Source organism: Callithrix jacchus, chromosome 2 (genome assembly GCF_049354715.1).
Source record: "Callithrix jacchus isolate 240 chromosome 2, calJac240_pri, whole genome shotgun sequence".
NCBI lineage: Eukaryota > Metazoa > Chordata > Mammalia > Primates > Cebidae > Callithrix > Callithrix jacchus.
The window spans coordinates 122207811-122222705 of record NC_133503.1 but is presented as its reverse complement, the minus strand read 5'-3'; the positions used below and the strand labels follow the sequence as shown (position 1 = coordinate 122222705).

The following is a 14895-nucleotide window of genomic DNA, read 5'->3' as shown; positions in this document are numbered from 1 at the left end:
ATGAATTACCTTTCAAAATTGACTTGACTTTGTTAGTTGATACCAAGAAAATATTTATTCACTCAACTTTTAATTTTCTGTGCTTGGGTTGATCCAGCCTTAACATTAAGTCCATTTAATAAGAAGAAAATGGACTCACAATTGAAACCAAGCTTTTGTACAATTTCATTGATGTTTCCAGAAGCAGGACAGCATGTAGAAAGATTAATAAACGAAGTAAAACTTAATTCTGCCAAGCAATATCATTAACTTTAGTTTTCATACTATGATTCTACCCTTTGAGAACCATGAGAAAGTCTCAAAGATATTAGCTATTATTTGTAAATAAACATTTAAAAGTCAGTAACTCAAGGCACTAAAAAGGTTCCACAGTAAAAGTTGCTAAAATAAAACTAAATTATTTCTCAATTATTTTCTACCCACAGATAAATCAGAACCAAATTTAACTGGAAATATAGAAATTCTAACAGTGTCACAAAATATGAGAGGAATGTTGGTATCTTTGTCTCCTAATCGGGCTCTCTGCCTCCTCCCAACTTCTAACTGTAAACACAGATCAAAGTTTGTTGGTAGAATCTCTGTCTTTCTCAGAACATACTCAGTCACATGGCTTTAACTATTTATTTTCTACATGCGACTCCAAAGTTCAGTACTTCAGTCCTCAGCTCACATGCATGTTGCGATACATTTTCTCTCCTTAGTAGACCTTTTCATTGTCTCAAACTTAACATCTAAAATTAGCTCCCACATGTAACTTTTACTCTCCTAACCAATAATCCCACAAGTTTTCTAGTCACTCAAGCTGAAAATTCTCCATATGTGACTTCTTTTCTCATACCCCACATGTGGTCAGGCCCGCAAAATGTTTCCTTTGGATTGATGTGCCCCATGAGCCCTGGCCCCCAGTATTCATACCTCCCACACTGACTTGCTTTGGCCAATGGGACATGAGCAAGTGAAGTACTAATAAGTACTTGCACATTGTGGCTTATGCCCTCTTGAAATGCTCTCTCATGGAAACTTGGACTACCATGCAGAGGTCATGCTACTCACCTGAGGAGATTTTTGGAGAGAGAGAAGCCCAGTCAGCTGCCACCTGTTCCAGCCATTTAGAGGAGGTGCCAGATATACTAGTGAAGAAGTCATCATGGCCCTTCCAACACCAGCAAACAACCAGTGAAGCAGAAGACAGCTGAGCTCAACCCAGATGGCAGGATTAAGACAAATAGCAAGTAGTTACAGTTTTAAGTTACTATATTTTGGGGTGGTCAGTACGCAGCAATAAATACCTGAAATGATTTTTGTGGAGCCATCCTAAAAACCTCAATTCCACAGGGATCTCTGCCCCAATCAAATGTTTATTGTACCTTCTGTGGACTTTTTTCTTGCTTCTTCATCATATAATGTATCATCTTGAACCACGGAACTTTTTAATACATTCATGTTTTCTTCTCTAGCACGACTCTAAGGGTCTTACTTTCTGAATCTAGAATATCATGGACCCAAAAGTTATTTGTTGAAAAAAGAAAAAGAGAGGGAGAAGAAAAAGAGGGAAGAAAAGCTAGTCAACTAAAACAGAAACAAATAAGTCAAACTGAACAAAAGTGAACATAAGGCCATGGGTAAAAGTAGAAGGAAGAGTACTGATGTTTCTGCACACTGGGCAAAGAAAAAAACATGCTGCACAGATAAATATGACCATAAAATGTGGGTCAAGGTAAATGCTCGGAACATTTTCTACTTTGCCATAAGATGATGGGTAATAAAACAGAAATAACCATCTTACAGAAACTTTTCTATTATGTACTGACATCACTTCTTTTCAACACATGCTTTTGTAAGTGAAGAAAATGCTATCAGTGTAAGCACTATCAATATATTTCCATATATATTTCAGGTACAAACTGAATTAAGGGACACTTGAGTTTGTGTTGAAGAGAAGTTACCAACAGTCTCATGTTAGGAATACAGTGAGTGATTCTAATTGATGACAGTTTTAGCATGGTAGTAGTGAGAACAAGGTAGGTTTTTTACCATTTCCCACTCCTATCTTCATCACTAAAATAGATTCAGGGTGTGCCACTTTCTCTTCTAATTAGTCTTTGGCATCAGAATGTTAATGCCTGAAAGAACCTAAGGAAAACAAAGTTTTGTAGCTTTAAGTCTCTGGTGTCTAGAATTGTCAGCTAAGAAAAAAAAAATTCAAATACTTCAGAAATTTTAGTGAAAATTTTATCATTTATTAGATGTCTTTTTAAAAACACCTTTAGAACAAGTGTTTTGTTAATTTGAAAATTATTAAGATATTAAGATACTGTAAATTTTCAATAAATACTCCTGAATTTCTCCTTGTGTTTTGCAAGGAAGGTTCTTTAATAGTAGTATGAGCTAGATAAACCTCACCTGCAATGCCACCATATGACTAAAATAGTATTAAACACAGGGGAAAGTTTTGGATTACATTTATGGCATGTCTAAATTATAATATAAATAAATTTCAATCATGTCAGCTTGTCTAGAAACCATCTCTGTCACTCAAATTAATTAAGTGGAAACAGGATAGAAGATGTAAGATCGTTTGTTCCCAGAAGTTTCCTTCATTTATCTACCAAATTAACAAAGACTTCACAATTTATCTACTGGAGCAGCATTCTGAAAAATTCAGTACCATATAAAGACCTCTTAGGGCAGTGCTGAGAGAACTTGATTTAGAGCCAGAAGACGGGTCCAAGCAGCTTTTCTATACATTCCCACTCTGGAGGGAAAGCTAATTAACTTCTCAGAGCTTCAGTTTCCTCCATCTATAAAATGGGCACAATAATTGATCATGGGGATGTGAGTATTAATATAGCTAATGTGAGAAAATACTCTGTGAAATCTATTGCATTGGTTCTCAAAGGGCAGTCCTTAGATCAGCAGCATCAGTATCTTTTGGGAACTAGTTAGAAATGAAATTTTTTTTTTTTTTGAGATGGAGTCTCGCTCTGATGCCCAGTCTGGAGTGCAGTGGCATGATCTTGGCTCACTGCAACTTCTGCCTCCTGGATTCAAGTGATTCTCCTGCCTCAGCCTCCTGAGTAGCTGGGACTACAGACGCGTGCCACCATGCCCAGCTAATTTTTGTATTTTTAGTAGAGACAGGGTTTCACCATGTTAGCCAGGATGGTCTCAATCTCCTGAGCTCATGATCCACCCACCTCTCGGCCTCCCAAAGTGTTGGGATTACAGGCGTAAGACACCGCACCCAGCCAGAAATGATAATTCTTGGAACTCACCGTAGATCTACTAAAATAGAAATGCCAAGGTGCCAGCCACCTCTGTTTTATCAAGGCCCCAAGGTGATTCTGATGGCTGCTGAAGTTTGACATTGCCACTTACTGGCTTAGGCAAAGTCCTTGATGACCTAACTCAGTGCCTAGTTTTCCTCTCCTGTAAATGCAGGTTTGAATTGTGCCTATCTCATAGCAATAATATGATGATTAAATGTGTTATCATCTGTAGGGTACAGAGACTAGTGTCACACAAGGGGCAAACATAATTTAAGAGCTGGTTATTATTTTATAATCCAAGCATGATGCTAGACCCTGGGAATATCGAGGTGAACAAGATGGATATAGTCCCTGGTCTCACAACCAAAGCAGATTCAATGAAGAAACAAATAAATAAGCAGCAGAGCAGAAGCCAAGACAGCTGATTGGAAGCAACTGTGGTCCACAGCACTCACATAGAGGAATGAAAGGATCAAGTGAATTCAACACTTTCAACTGAGGTATCTGGGTTCTTGCACTGGGACTGATGAGGCAAACAGCGTGACCCAAGGAGAGCAAAGGGAAGCAGCATTGGGCAGTGGCCCACCCAGGTGTGGGATGGAACCAAGGGAACCCTCATTCCCAGAGTGATTATGGGACCCCCACCCAGGAAACCACACTTCTCCCATAGATCTTTACAACTTGCAGATTAGGAGATCCCTTTGTGAGCCATTCCACCAGGGCCTTGGGTCCGATACATGGAGTTATGCCGAGTCAGCAGAGCGGCCACCCAGGCATACACAGAGACCACAAAATTTTGCATATTCCTGCCCTGGAATTCTGTGGCAAGGCAAGAGATCCATCCATGCATGTCGCTGAGTTCAGGGAGCCAAATGGCATCATTCTGTGGGCCCCATTTCCACAGTGGCTGGTAGGTTGAGACCTGCTGGCTTAGAATTCCAGTTGGCCTATGGCAGCAGGCTGAAGTCTGTTGGAGTTGGGATCGAGTTCCCCAGGGGAACTGCCAACTCTGTGGATTGGTAGGCTTAATTATTTCAGCCTGCCGGCTTTGAAGAATACAGGTGGTCTGGACGACAAAGGGTCCCCCACAGCAGAGCACAGTTGCCTTGACAGATTGTGGCCAGACTGCTTCTTTAAGCAGGATGCCAATCCATTCCTCCTCACTGGGTGAGACCTCCCTGTGGGGGCTCAGCCACTCCAGCAAGGGTTCTATAGACAAGGCTCTTATCTCTCTCCCTGGGACAAGGAGAGAGACTCAGCCTATGGATGTGTTGGTAGACTCAGCCATTATAGACTGCTGCTTTGGAGAATACAAATAGGAGGAAGAAGTGTCCCTTCAATGCAGTGCACTTGCTCTATCAAAGGGCAGCCAGATGGCTTCTTTGGGTAGGTCCCTGATCTCATACCTGCTGACTAGGTGAGACTTCCCAGCAGGAGTCTCCAGCCACATCCTACATGCATGTTCCGGCTGGCATAAGGTCAGTGCCACCCAGGGACAGAGCTTCCAGAGGAAGGAGCAGGCTGCCATAATTGCTGTCTTGCAGCCTTCACTGGCGGTACCTCTGGGAATGGGAAAAACCAAGGCAACTACAATTGGAACAGATCCCCAGCAAATTGTAGCAGCCCTATGGGAAAGTGGCCTGTTAAAAGAAAAACAAACAGAAAACAGCAACATCATCAACATCAACAAAAAAGACCCCATAGAAACCCCATTCAAAGGTCAACAGCCCATAAAGATGAGAAAGAATCAATGCAAAAATGCTGAAAACTCAAAAAGCCAAAGTGTCTTTTCTCCTTCAAATGACCAGAACACCTCTCCAGCAAGAGCACAGAACTTGGCTGAGACTGAGATGACTGAGCTGACAAAAGTAGTAGGCTTCAGAAGATGGGTCATAACAAACCTCGCTGAGCTAAAGAAGCATATTGTAACCCAATGCAAAGAAACCAAGAATCGTGATAAAACAATACAGGAGCTGAAAGCCGGAACTACCAGTTTAGAGAGGAACATGAAAAACCTGATGGAGCTAAAAAACGCAACATGAGAACTTCACAATGCAAACACAAGTATCAACAGCAGAATAGAGCAAGCTGAGGAAAGAATCTCTGAGCTTGAAGACTATTTTTTGAAATAAGACAGGCAGACAAGAATAGAGAAAAAGGAATGAAAAGAATTTTTTTAAAAAATCCAAGAAATATGGGATTATGTAAACAGACCAGACTTAAAACTGATTGGAGTACCTGAAAGAGAGGGAGAGAATGGAATCACATTGGAAAACATACTTCAGGATATTGTCCAGGAGAACTTCCCCAAAACTAGCAAGACAGGCCAACATTCAAATTCAGGAAGTGCAAAGAACCCCAGTAAGAAACTCAGTAAGAAGATCAACCCCAACACACTTAATCATCAGATTCTCCAAGGTTGAAATGAAGGAAAAATTGTCAAAGGCAGCCAGAGAGAAAGATCAGGTCATCTAAAAAGGGAAGTCCCTCAGACTAACAATAGACCTCTTAATGGAAACCCTCCAAGCAGAAGAGACTAGGAAACAATATTCAACATTTTTTTCTTCTTTTTGTTTCTGTTTTTGCAGATGGGTGGTGGCTTACCTCAGAATGGACTACCCATCATGACATTCTTAAAGAAAAGAATTTTCAACACAGAATTTTATATCCAGCCAAACTAAGCTTATTAAGTGAAGGAGAAGTAAGATCCTTTTCAGGCAAGCAAATGCCAAGGGAATTTGTCACCACTCGGCCTGCCTTGCAAGAGTTCTTGAGGAAGCACTAAATATGGAAAGGAAAACCCATCACCAGTCACTACAAAAACATATTGAATTACCCAGACCAATGACAATATAAGCAACTGCATAAACAAGCCTGTAAAATAATCAGCTAGCATCATGATGACAGGATCAAATTCACACATAACAATACTTACCTTAAATGTAAAATGGGCTAAATTCCCCATTTAAAAGACATGGAATGGCAAACCTGATAAAGAGCCAAGAACCCCATCAGTATGCTGTCTTCAAGAGACCCATCTCATGTCCAAAGACACACAGGCTCAAAATAAAGATGGAGAAAAATTTACCAAGCAAATGAAAAACAGAAAAAAGCAGGGGTTGCAATCCTAATTTTTGACAAAACAGTCTTTAAACCAACCAACATCAAAAAGACCAAGAAGAGGATTACATAATGATAAAGGGTTTGATTCCAGAAGAGCTAACTACTCTTAATATATATCTACCCAATATAGGAGAACCCAGATTCATAAAGCAAATTATTAGAGATCTGCAAAAAGACTTAGAATCCCACACAAGAATAATTGGAGACTTCAGCACCTCTCTGTCAATACTAGATCACTGGAACAGAAAATTAACAAAGATATTTAGGACTTGAACTCAACTCTGGATCAAGTGGACTTGATAGGCATCTACAGAACTCTCCTTCCAAAAACAATAAATATGCATTCTTCTCATCACCACATGGCACTTACTCTAAAATTGATCACATCATTGGAAGTAAAATATTCCTCATCAAATGCAAAAAAAAAAAACCTGAAATCATTACAAACAGTCTCTCAGACCATAGCACAATCAAATTAAAACTCAAGATTAAGAAATTCACTCAAAACCACACAGCTACATGGAAATTGAACAATCTGCTTCTGAATGACTCTTGGGTAAATAATGAAATTAAGGCCAAAATCAAGAAGTTCTTTGAAACTAATGATAATAAAGAGACAACATACCAGAATCTCAGAAACACAGATAAAGCAGTGTTAAGAGGGAAATTTATAATACTAAACTACCATGTGAAAAAGCTAGAAAGATCTCAAGTTAACAACTGAACATCTCAACTGAAAGAGTTAGAGAACCAGGAGCCAACAAACCCCAAAGCTAGCAGAAGATGAGAAATAACCAGTATCAGAGCTGAATTGAAAGAGAGAGACAGGCACAAAAAACCGTTCAAAAAAATCAACAAATCCAGGAGCTGTTTTTTTTGAGAAACTTAATAAAATAGATGGACCACTAGATAGACCAATAAAGAAGAAAAGAGAGACGAATCAAATAAACACAATCAGAAATGATAAGGAGGTTATTACCACTGACCCCACAGAAATACAAACAACCATCAGGGAAAACTATAAACACCTCTATGCACATAAACTAGAAAATCTAGAAGAAATGAATAAATCCCTGTACACATACACCCTCCCAAGACTGAACCAGGAAGAAACTGAATCCCTGATAGACCAATAACAAGTTCTGAAATTAATTGAGGCAGTAATTAATCACCTACCATCCAAAAAGAGTCCAAGACCAGACAGATTCACAGTTGAATTCTACCAGAGGTACAAATAAGAGCTGGTAATATTTCCACTGAAAGTAGTCTAAATAATTGAAAAGGAGAGACTCTTCCCTAACTCATTCTAAGAGGCCAGGATCATTCTGATAGCAAAACCTGGCAAAGATACAAAAAAAAAAAAAAACTGCAGGTCAATATCCTTGATGAATGTCAATGTAAAAATCCTCAATAAAATGTTGGCAAACTGAACCCAGAGCACCTCCAAAAGCTTACCCACCACAATCAAGTTGGCTTCATCCCTGGGATGCAAGTTTGGTTCAACATAAGCAAATCAATAAATGTAATTAAATGTGATTCATCACATAAACAGAACTAAAGACAAAAACCACATGATTATCTCAATAGAAACAAGAAAGACCGTTGATAAAAATCCAATATCCCTTCATGTTAAAAACTCAATAAACTAGGTATTGAAGAAACATACCTCAAAATAATAACAGCCATGTATGGCAAATCTAAACCAATATCATACTGAACAGGAGAAAGCTGAAAGCATTCCCCTTGAAAACTAGCACAAGAAAAGGATGCCCTCTGTCAACACTCCTGTTCAACATAGTGTTGGAAGTTCTGGCCAGGGCAATCCAGCAAGAGACAGAAATAAAGGGATTTAAATAGGGAGAGAGGAAGTCAAATTATCTTTGTTTGCAGATGACATAATCCTGTATCTAGAAAAACCTCATCATCTCAGCCCAAAAGCTTCTAAAGTTGATAAGCAACTTCAGAAAAGTCTCAGGATACAAAGTCAATGTGCAAAAACCTCTAGCATTCCTATACACCAACAACAGGCAAGCAGAGAGCCAAATCATGAATGAATGAACTATTCACTATTGCTGCACAAAGAATAAAATGCCTAGGAATACAACCAACAAGGAAAGTGAAGGGCCTCCTCAAGAAAAACTACAAATTACTGCTCAAATAAATCAGAGGAGACACAAATGAATGAAACTACATTCTATGCTCATAGATAGGAAGAATCAATTCCATGAAAATAGCCATACCTCCCAAAGTAGTTTATAGATTCAATACTATTCCCATTAAACTACCAATGATATTCTTCACGGAATCAGAAAATACTATTTTAAAACTCATATGGGACCAAAAAAGAGCATGAATAACCAAGAACCATTCTAAGAAAAAGAATAAAGCTGGAGCCATCATGCTACCCAACTTCAAACTATGCTGCAAGCCTACAATAACCAAAACAACAAGAACAGACACAGAGACCAGTGGAAGACAATAGAAAATTCAGAAATAAGACCACACACCTATAAACATCTGATCTTCAACAAACCTGACAAAAACAAGCAATGGGGAACAGAGTCCCAATTTAATAAATGGGGGTGGGAGAACTGGCTAGCCATATGAAGAAAATTGAAAGTGGACCCCTACCTTACACTTTATACAAAAACTAACTCGAGGTGGATTAAAGACTTAAATGTAAAACCCAAAATTATAAAAACCCTAGAAGAAAATCTAGGCAGTAGTATTCAGGACATAGGCATGGGCAAAGATTTCATGATGACAATGTCAAACGTAATTGCAACAAAACCAAAAATTGACAAATGTGATCTAATTAAACTAAAGAGCTGCATAGCAAAAGAAACTATCATCAGAGTGAACAGACAACCTATAGAATGAGAGAAAATTTTTGCGATCTATCTATCTGACAAAGGTGGAGCTGTCCACGTAATAGACATCTGTTAGATGTCTAATATCCATAATGTACAAGGAACTTAAACAAATTTATCAAAGATAAACAAATAACCCCATTAAAAAGTGGGTATAGGAAAGGAGTGGACACTTCTCAAAAGAAGACATACAAGCAGCCAACAAACATAAGAAAAAAGGGCTCAACATCACTGATAATTAGAGAAATGCAAATCAAAACCACAATGAGATACCATCTCAGGCCAGTCAGAATGGCTATTACTAAAAAGTCAAAAAGCAACAGATGCTGACAAAGTTGCAGAGAAAAAGGAATGCTTTTACACTGTTGGTAGAAGCATAAATTAGCTATAGTGTGGTGATTCCTCAAAGACCTAAAGGCAGAAATATCATTTGACCCAGCCATCCCATTACTAGGTATATACCCAAAGGCATATAAATCATTCTATTATAAAGATACATGCATGTGTGTGTTCACTGCAGCACTTATTCACAATAGTGAAGACATGGAATCAACCTAAATGCTCATCAATGATAGACTGGATAAAGAAAATGTGGTATATATACATCATGGAATACTATGCAGGCATTAAAAGAAATGAGATCATGTCCTTTGTAGGAACATAGGTGGAGTTGGAAGCCATTATCCTCAGCAAACTAACACAGAAACAGAAAATCAAACACTGCATGTTCTCACTCATAAGTGGTAGCTGAATGATGAGGACACATGGAAACATGACGGGGAAAAATATACACTGGGGCCTCTTTGAGGGGGATTTGGGAGACAAAGAGCATCAGGAAGAATAGCTATTGGAGAATTGCTGGGCTTAATACCTAAGTGATAGGATGATCTCTGCAGCAAACCAACATGGCGCACATTTACCTATATAACGAACCTGCATATCTGGCACATGGACCCCTAAACTTAAAATAAAAGTTGAAGAAAAAAAAAAGTAAAAATAAAAATAAAAATAAACAAATATGCAATGTAATTTCAAAAAGTGATAAGAAGTGCTACAGATTTTTGTGGTAATAAGACAGAATGGAGGAATTATGATGGGAAGGAAGACCTCTCTACAGTGATAGCATTTAATCTGTGAGATGAATGAGGAAAAAAAGCAGCCAAATGAAAATCTGGGGAAAGAGGACTCAGGTAGAGGACACAGAAGTGCAAAGGCCACGAGGCAGAAATGCACTGCCTTGTTTAAGAAATAGAAAGAAAGGCCAGGCATAGTGGCTCACACCTGTAATCCCAGCACTTTGGGAGGCCAAGGAGGGCGGATCACCAGGTCAGGAGTTTGAGACCAGCCTGACCAACATGGTGAAACCCTATCTCAACTTAGAAAAACTAGTGGGCGTGGTGGGGCACACCTGTAATCCCAGCTGCTTAGGAGGCTAAGGCAGAAGAATTGCTTAGACCTGGAAGGTGGAGATTGCAATGAACCAAGGTCACATTACTGCACTCCAGCCTGGGAGACAGAGCAAGACTCCATCTCAAAAAAAAAAAAAAAAAGAAAGAAAGAAATAGAAAGAATGGAACAATTATGAGGCAGAAAGTGGAAGGTGGCATGGTCCAAAATGTGGGCAACCTTGACAGTACCTGGGACCCTGTAGGACATTTAAAGAGATTGCTTTCATTCTGAGTGTTATGGGAAATCCTGTAGAATGTTTGATCAAGATAGTGACATGATCTAATCATGGAAGAGAAGATGGACAATACGAGGGGCATAGTAGAAGCACTGAGACAAGTCAGGTGGCTACTGCAATAACATGGGCAAGAGAAAATTGAGTTGTGGTGGAGGAAGTAGAGAGAGTTAACTGATTAGAAAGGATATATTTTTTGGAGGAATGGTCAACAGAATTTACAGATGAATTAAATGTGGTAGGGTCAGAGTGGGAGTGAGGAAGAAAGGAAACAAGGACATGTCCTATTACTAAATCTATTAGGCCTGGTTTATGAATCCTTTTAAATATCTAACAATTTAGTCCTAAGGCAAAGAACAAAACAAGAAACGCAGAGGGGATTTCAGCTCAAGTATGTAACAAATCAGCTGTGTGATCCTAAGCAAGTCACTCTGGGTTCTTTCACTCCCTCAAAGAGTCCAAGGTCACTGAGGCAAGACTTGAGAATTTCCTTACACTTGGGTAAGTAGAGCAATGCTACTCTCCCTGAAAGCCCTGGTGAACTCCAAGTCAAATCCAGTAGCTGCTTTCCTAGCCAAGAACAATCCTAAACAAAAAGAACAAAAGCGGGAGGCATCACACTACCCAACTTCAAAGGATACAATAAGGCTACATGTTGAGTCCTTGACATTCTCCCCTCTGCTCTCACAGACCCATTTCCTTTGGTTCTCCTTCTTCATCTTGGATTGTGCTGTCTCTTTTTCTAACCATGTTTATCTTTTCTCTTTTTACTCCCAACATATGATTTTGTAGGGTTCTTCCTTCAGCAGCCTACTTCTCATCCTACATCCATGGCTTCAACTACCTTTACGGGTTAACGACTCCCAAAATCTAAAGATCCAGGCCTATGCATTCAGTGACTTAGTGGGTTTTTACTTACTGAGTGTTTATAGTCACTTCAATGCAATAGAACATCTTACTCCTGTTTACCTATTTGGATAAATAGAATCAAGACTCATATACTCATTAGAATAATAATATTAAAAGCCCAAACTTCCACTTTGAAACTTCTAGAGCCTTCCACATAGTTGATATGTCACTGTCACTTCCTTTGACTTCCCACTGATTTTGCCTTAGTTCTGGCTGTCATCGTCTTCTACCTGGACCATTTCAAAAGTCTTTTACTTTCTCCATGAGCCTTCCTAGCATCTACATTGCAGTCACAGTGACATTTCTAAAATGTAAATACAGTCAATCTGATTGTGTCATTCTCCTGCATAAAATCCTTCAATGGACTGCACACCACCAATTCAAACTCCTTGGTATGGCATTCAGAAGCCCTCTATGCTCTGTCTCCCGCCCATCCATATAAGGAACTTACATAAGCCTTAATACAGAGCATACTTGGAGTGTTTTGGAAACAGGTGGGAGGCCAGTGTAGTTGGAGTGGAGTGAGCAAAAGGGTTACTGGTAGGAGGTGAGATCAGAGAGGTCATGGGAGGCAAGGGACAGGATTTCAAGGAGGGAGGGAGGGAAGGAGGCCAAAATGGCCACCAGCAGATGTGTCTGCCTCCTCTGAGACTAAACAATAATCTACCCTGGGCTTAATTTGAACTGGTCTCAGTCAGAACTCCCATCTCAGACCAGGATACCCTGAAAAAAACACAAAATTAATTTCACCATTTCAAAAGTGGGATGATAATCACACATACAAAGTGAGGTAAGAAAAACTGGCACAATGTGCATAAAGTTGGTATAAATATATAAAAGATTATTTATTCATTCATTCATTTAAAATTCATTAATGGAGCACCTACCATGCATTAAGCAAAATGCTAAGGATAAAAAGTGGCTGATAAACTGACGAATAATTACTGACCATTCATCACTGGAGAGTTAGAGTCTAGAAGCAAAATGACTGACAAGACAATGAACTGCAATGTCATAACATTAAAGAATGACACTGAAATAAGCGAATGTTCCCAACTCACCTAGGAGGCAGGACATTTATTTAAGTGATTCTTCCCACTTTTCCACTTCCTTTTAATTTATTCAAATCAGGTATTTCTAATATTCTTTATATAGCACCCATTTTTGAGGAGTGTAAAGCTAAATAAATGTGTTGGAAAATATAATGCTTACCACATTCATGAACTAGCCCAGAGGACATTTCTAAAACTTAAGACACTTTCTTAACAAAATAGCAAAGATTAAGGATCAGGGTTCTCTGTTTCTCTATTTGTGTTTATCACTCTTATCACTTATTTTTCACCTTTCTTGAAATGTCTGGTGTACTGAAGTTTAAGGAATATATTTTCCATGATATTCTGCAATCTCCCCAAATGAGCTTTTTCAAAATATTTGTTTTAAAGTTAACAATAGAAATATTATGAATTTTATAGTACATAAATAATGCAGATCATCTGGAAGAACATAAAAGTTGAGCTTAATTAACATAAAATTTCAATCATTCCCATCTTTTAACAAGTGCCTTATATATGCGAGTATGTACATGCACACAGGTGTGTGTCAGGGGTCTCTTTAACCTGTTTAATTATATGGTTTCTCACAAATTTCAGTTATTCCCATTTTTTAAGAAATGTCATATATGTGAGTACATGTGTGTGCAGTGAGTGTGCGCATGTGTGCATCATAGGTCTCTAACATCTTTCTTTAATCATATAGTTTCTCACCTAAAAGTGAAGACAGCACAATATGCACTCTGGTAGGTAACCCACATAGAATATTAGATTTCACCCTTGGCTTTCCATGAATAGTCTTGAAAGGTAACCTACTTTCAACTGAAGGCATCTCCTTTCAATTCTAAGGTCTGGAATTCTATTAACAAAGCTTCTATTAATTTGAGGTGTTTTTCTGATCTAATAATTTAAACTTTGTAAATGGCTCAGTTTTACAACATACATTTCCATTTTAATCTGTATACATTAATTTTGTTTAAAAGAAAACTGTCTAATGATTGCCATGGTACTTTGATCATAGGGCCGTCTTAGGGTGTAGGTGTATTCTGTGGCTTTCTACCTGTGTCTCCACATGCCCTCAAGCTGACTGTCCTTCCCAACTCCACGGTCATTCTCATTCCACTGTTCTGCATGCCTGTAAGCCTGGCTCTTCAGGGTTAGGCAACAGAGAAAGAGATACCCTTTTCAAGTGACTATTGCTAAAATGCTTCAAGGACATGCCCTAAACACATCCTTATTATAACAAGACCAGATTATTACATTACTTAGTTACTATTATAAGGACATAGAAAGACACAAATAGAACTTACTGAATTTTGATTCTATAGGTGATGCCTCTAATAAACTAAAAATAGTATTCCTTCAGATTTACGTCGTTTCATGGAGTTCACAGAGAATTTTCTTGTGCATTATGTATTAGGTCTTCATAAGCATCTGGATCTACTATCCCTCTTTAAAGATGAGGAAACTATGACTCACAGAGCTAGATCTCCTAACTCACACTATTCACTAAATCAAAATGAGATCCTTTGAAGTGGTAGGGAAAAGGAAGGCTAGGGAAAGCCTGGCCAGGACAGTAGGGAAGGAGAGGCAGAGTAGAGTTGAAGTTGTCAAAAAGTAAGTATCACCATTTGGCCCCAGACTCCCCAACCCCCAAGTTGGTGGAAAATATTTCCACATTTATATTACTTAAGAGATTGCTGCTTTCCTTTTGATTACAAGATATCTACTAAGAGAGGGGGAAAAAAAACTACTACTAGTAAACTAAAAATCAAATGTTTGTGTGGATGGCAAACTGTAATAAAACAAACCAAATGATTCAGTAATTTCCTTGACCAACTCTAATTTTTGCCTTTCTGTAGCAATTCAGTCAGAATTTTCTAGTGTAGACAAACATAAAATGATGTTCCTATAGTGCTCTACTAAAGCACAGGTTACTCAAGTAGAATTTAAAAGGAAATTGAGAACTAGGGCTACTTGTGGAATACTATACA

General features: G+C 38.6%; 1 long non-coding RNA gene across 1 annotated transcript in view; it reads right to left on the bottom strand.

Annotated features, from left to right (window-relative positions):
• Positions 1-14895, bottom strand: part of LOC103791511 (uncharacterized) — a 112627-nt gene that overhangs the window by 16041 nt on the left and 81691 nt on the right. The window contains exon 5 of the long non-coding RNA XR_004740112.2: positions 4676-4909. This is a non-coding gene — a long non-coding RNA (uncharacterized LOC103791511). The remainder of the gene's footprint in view (positions 1-4675; positions 4910-14895) is intronic.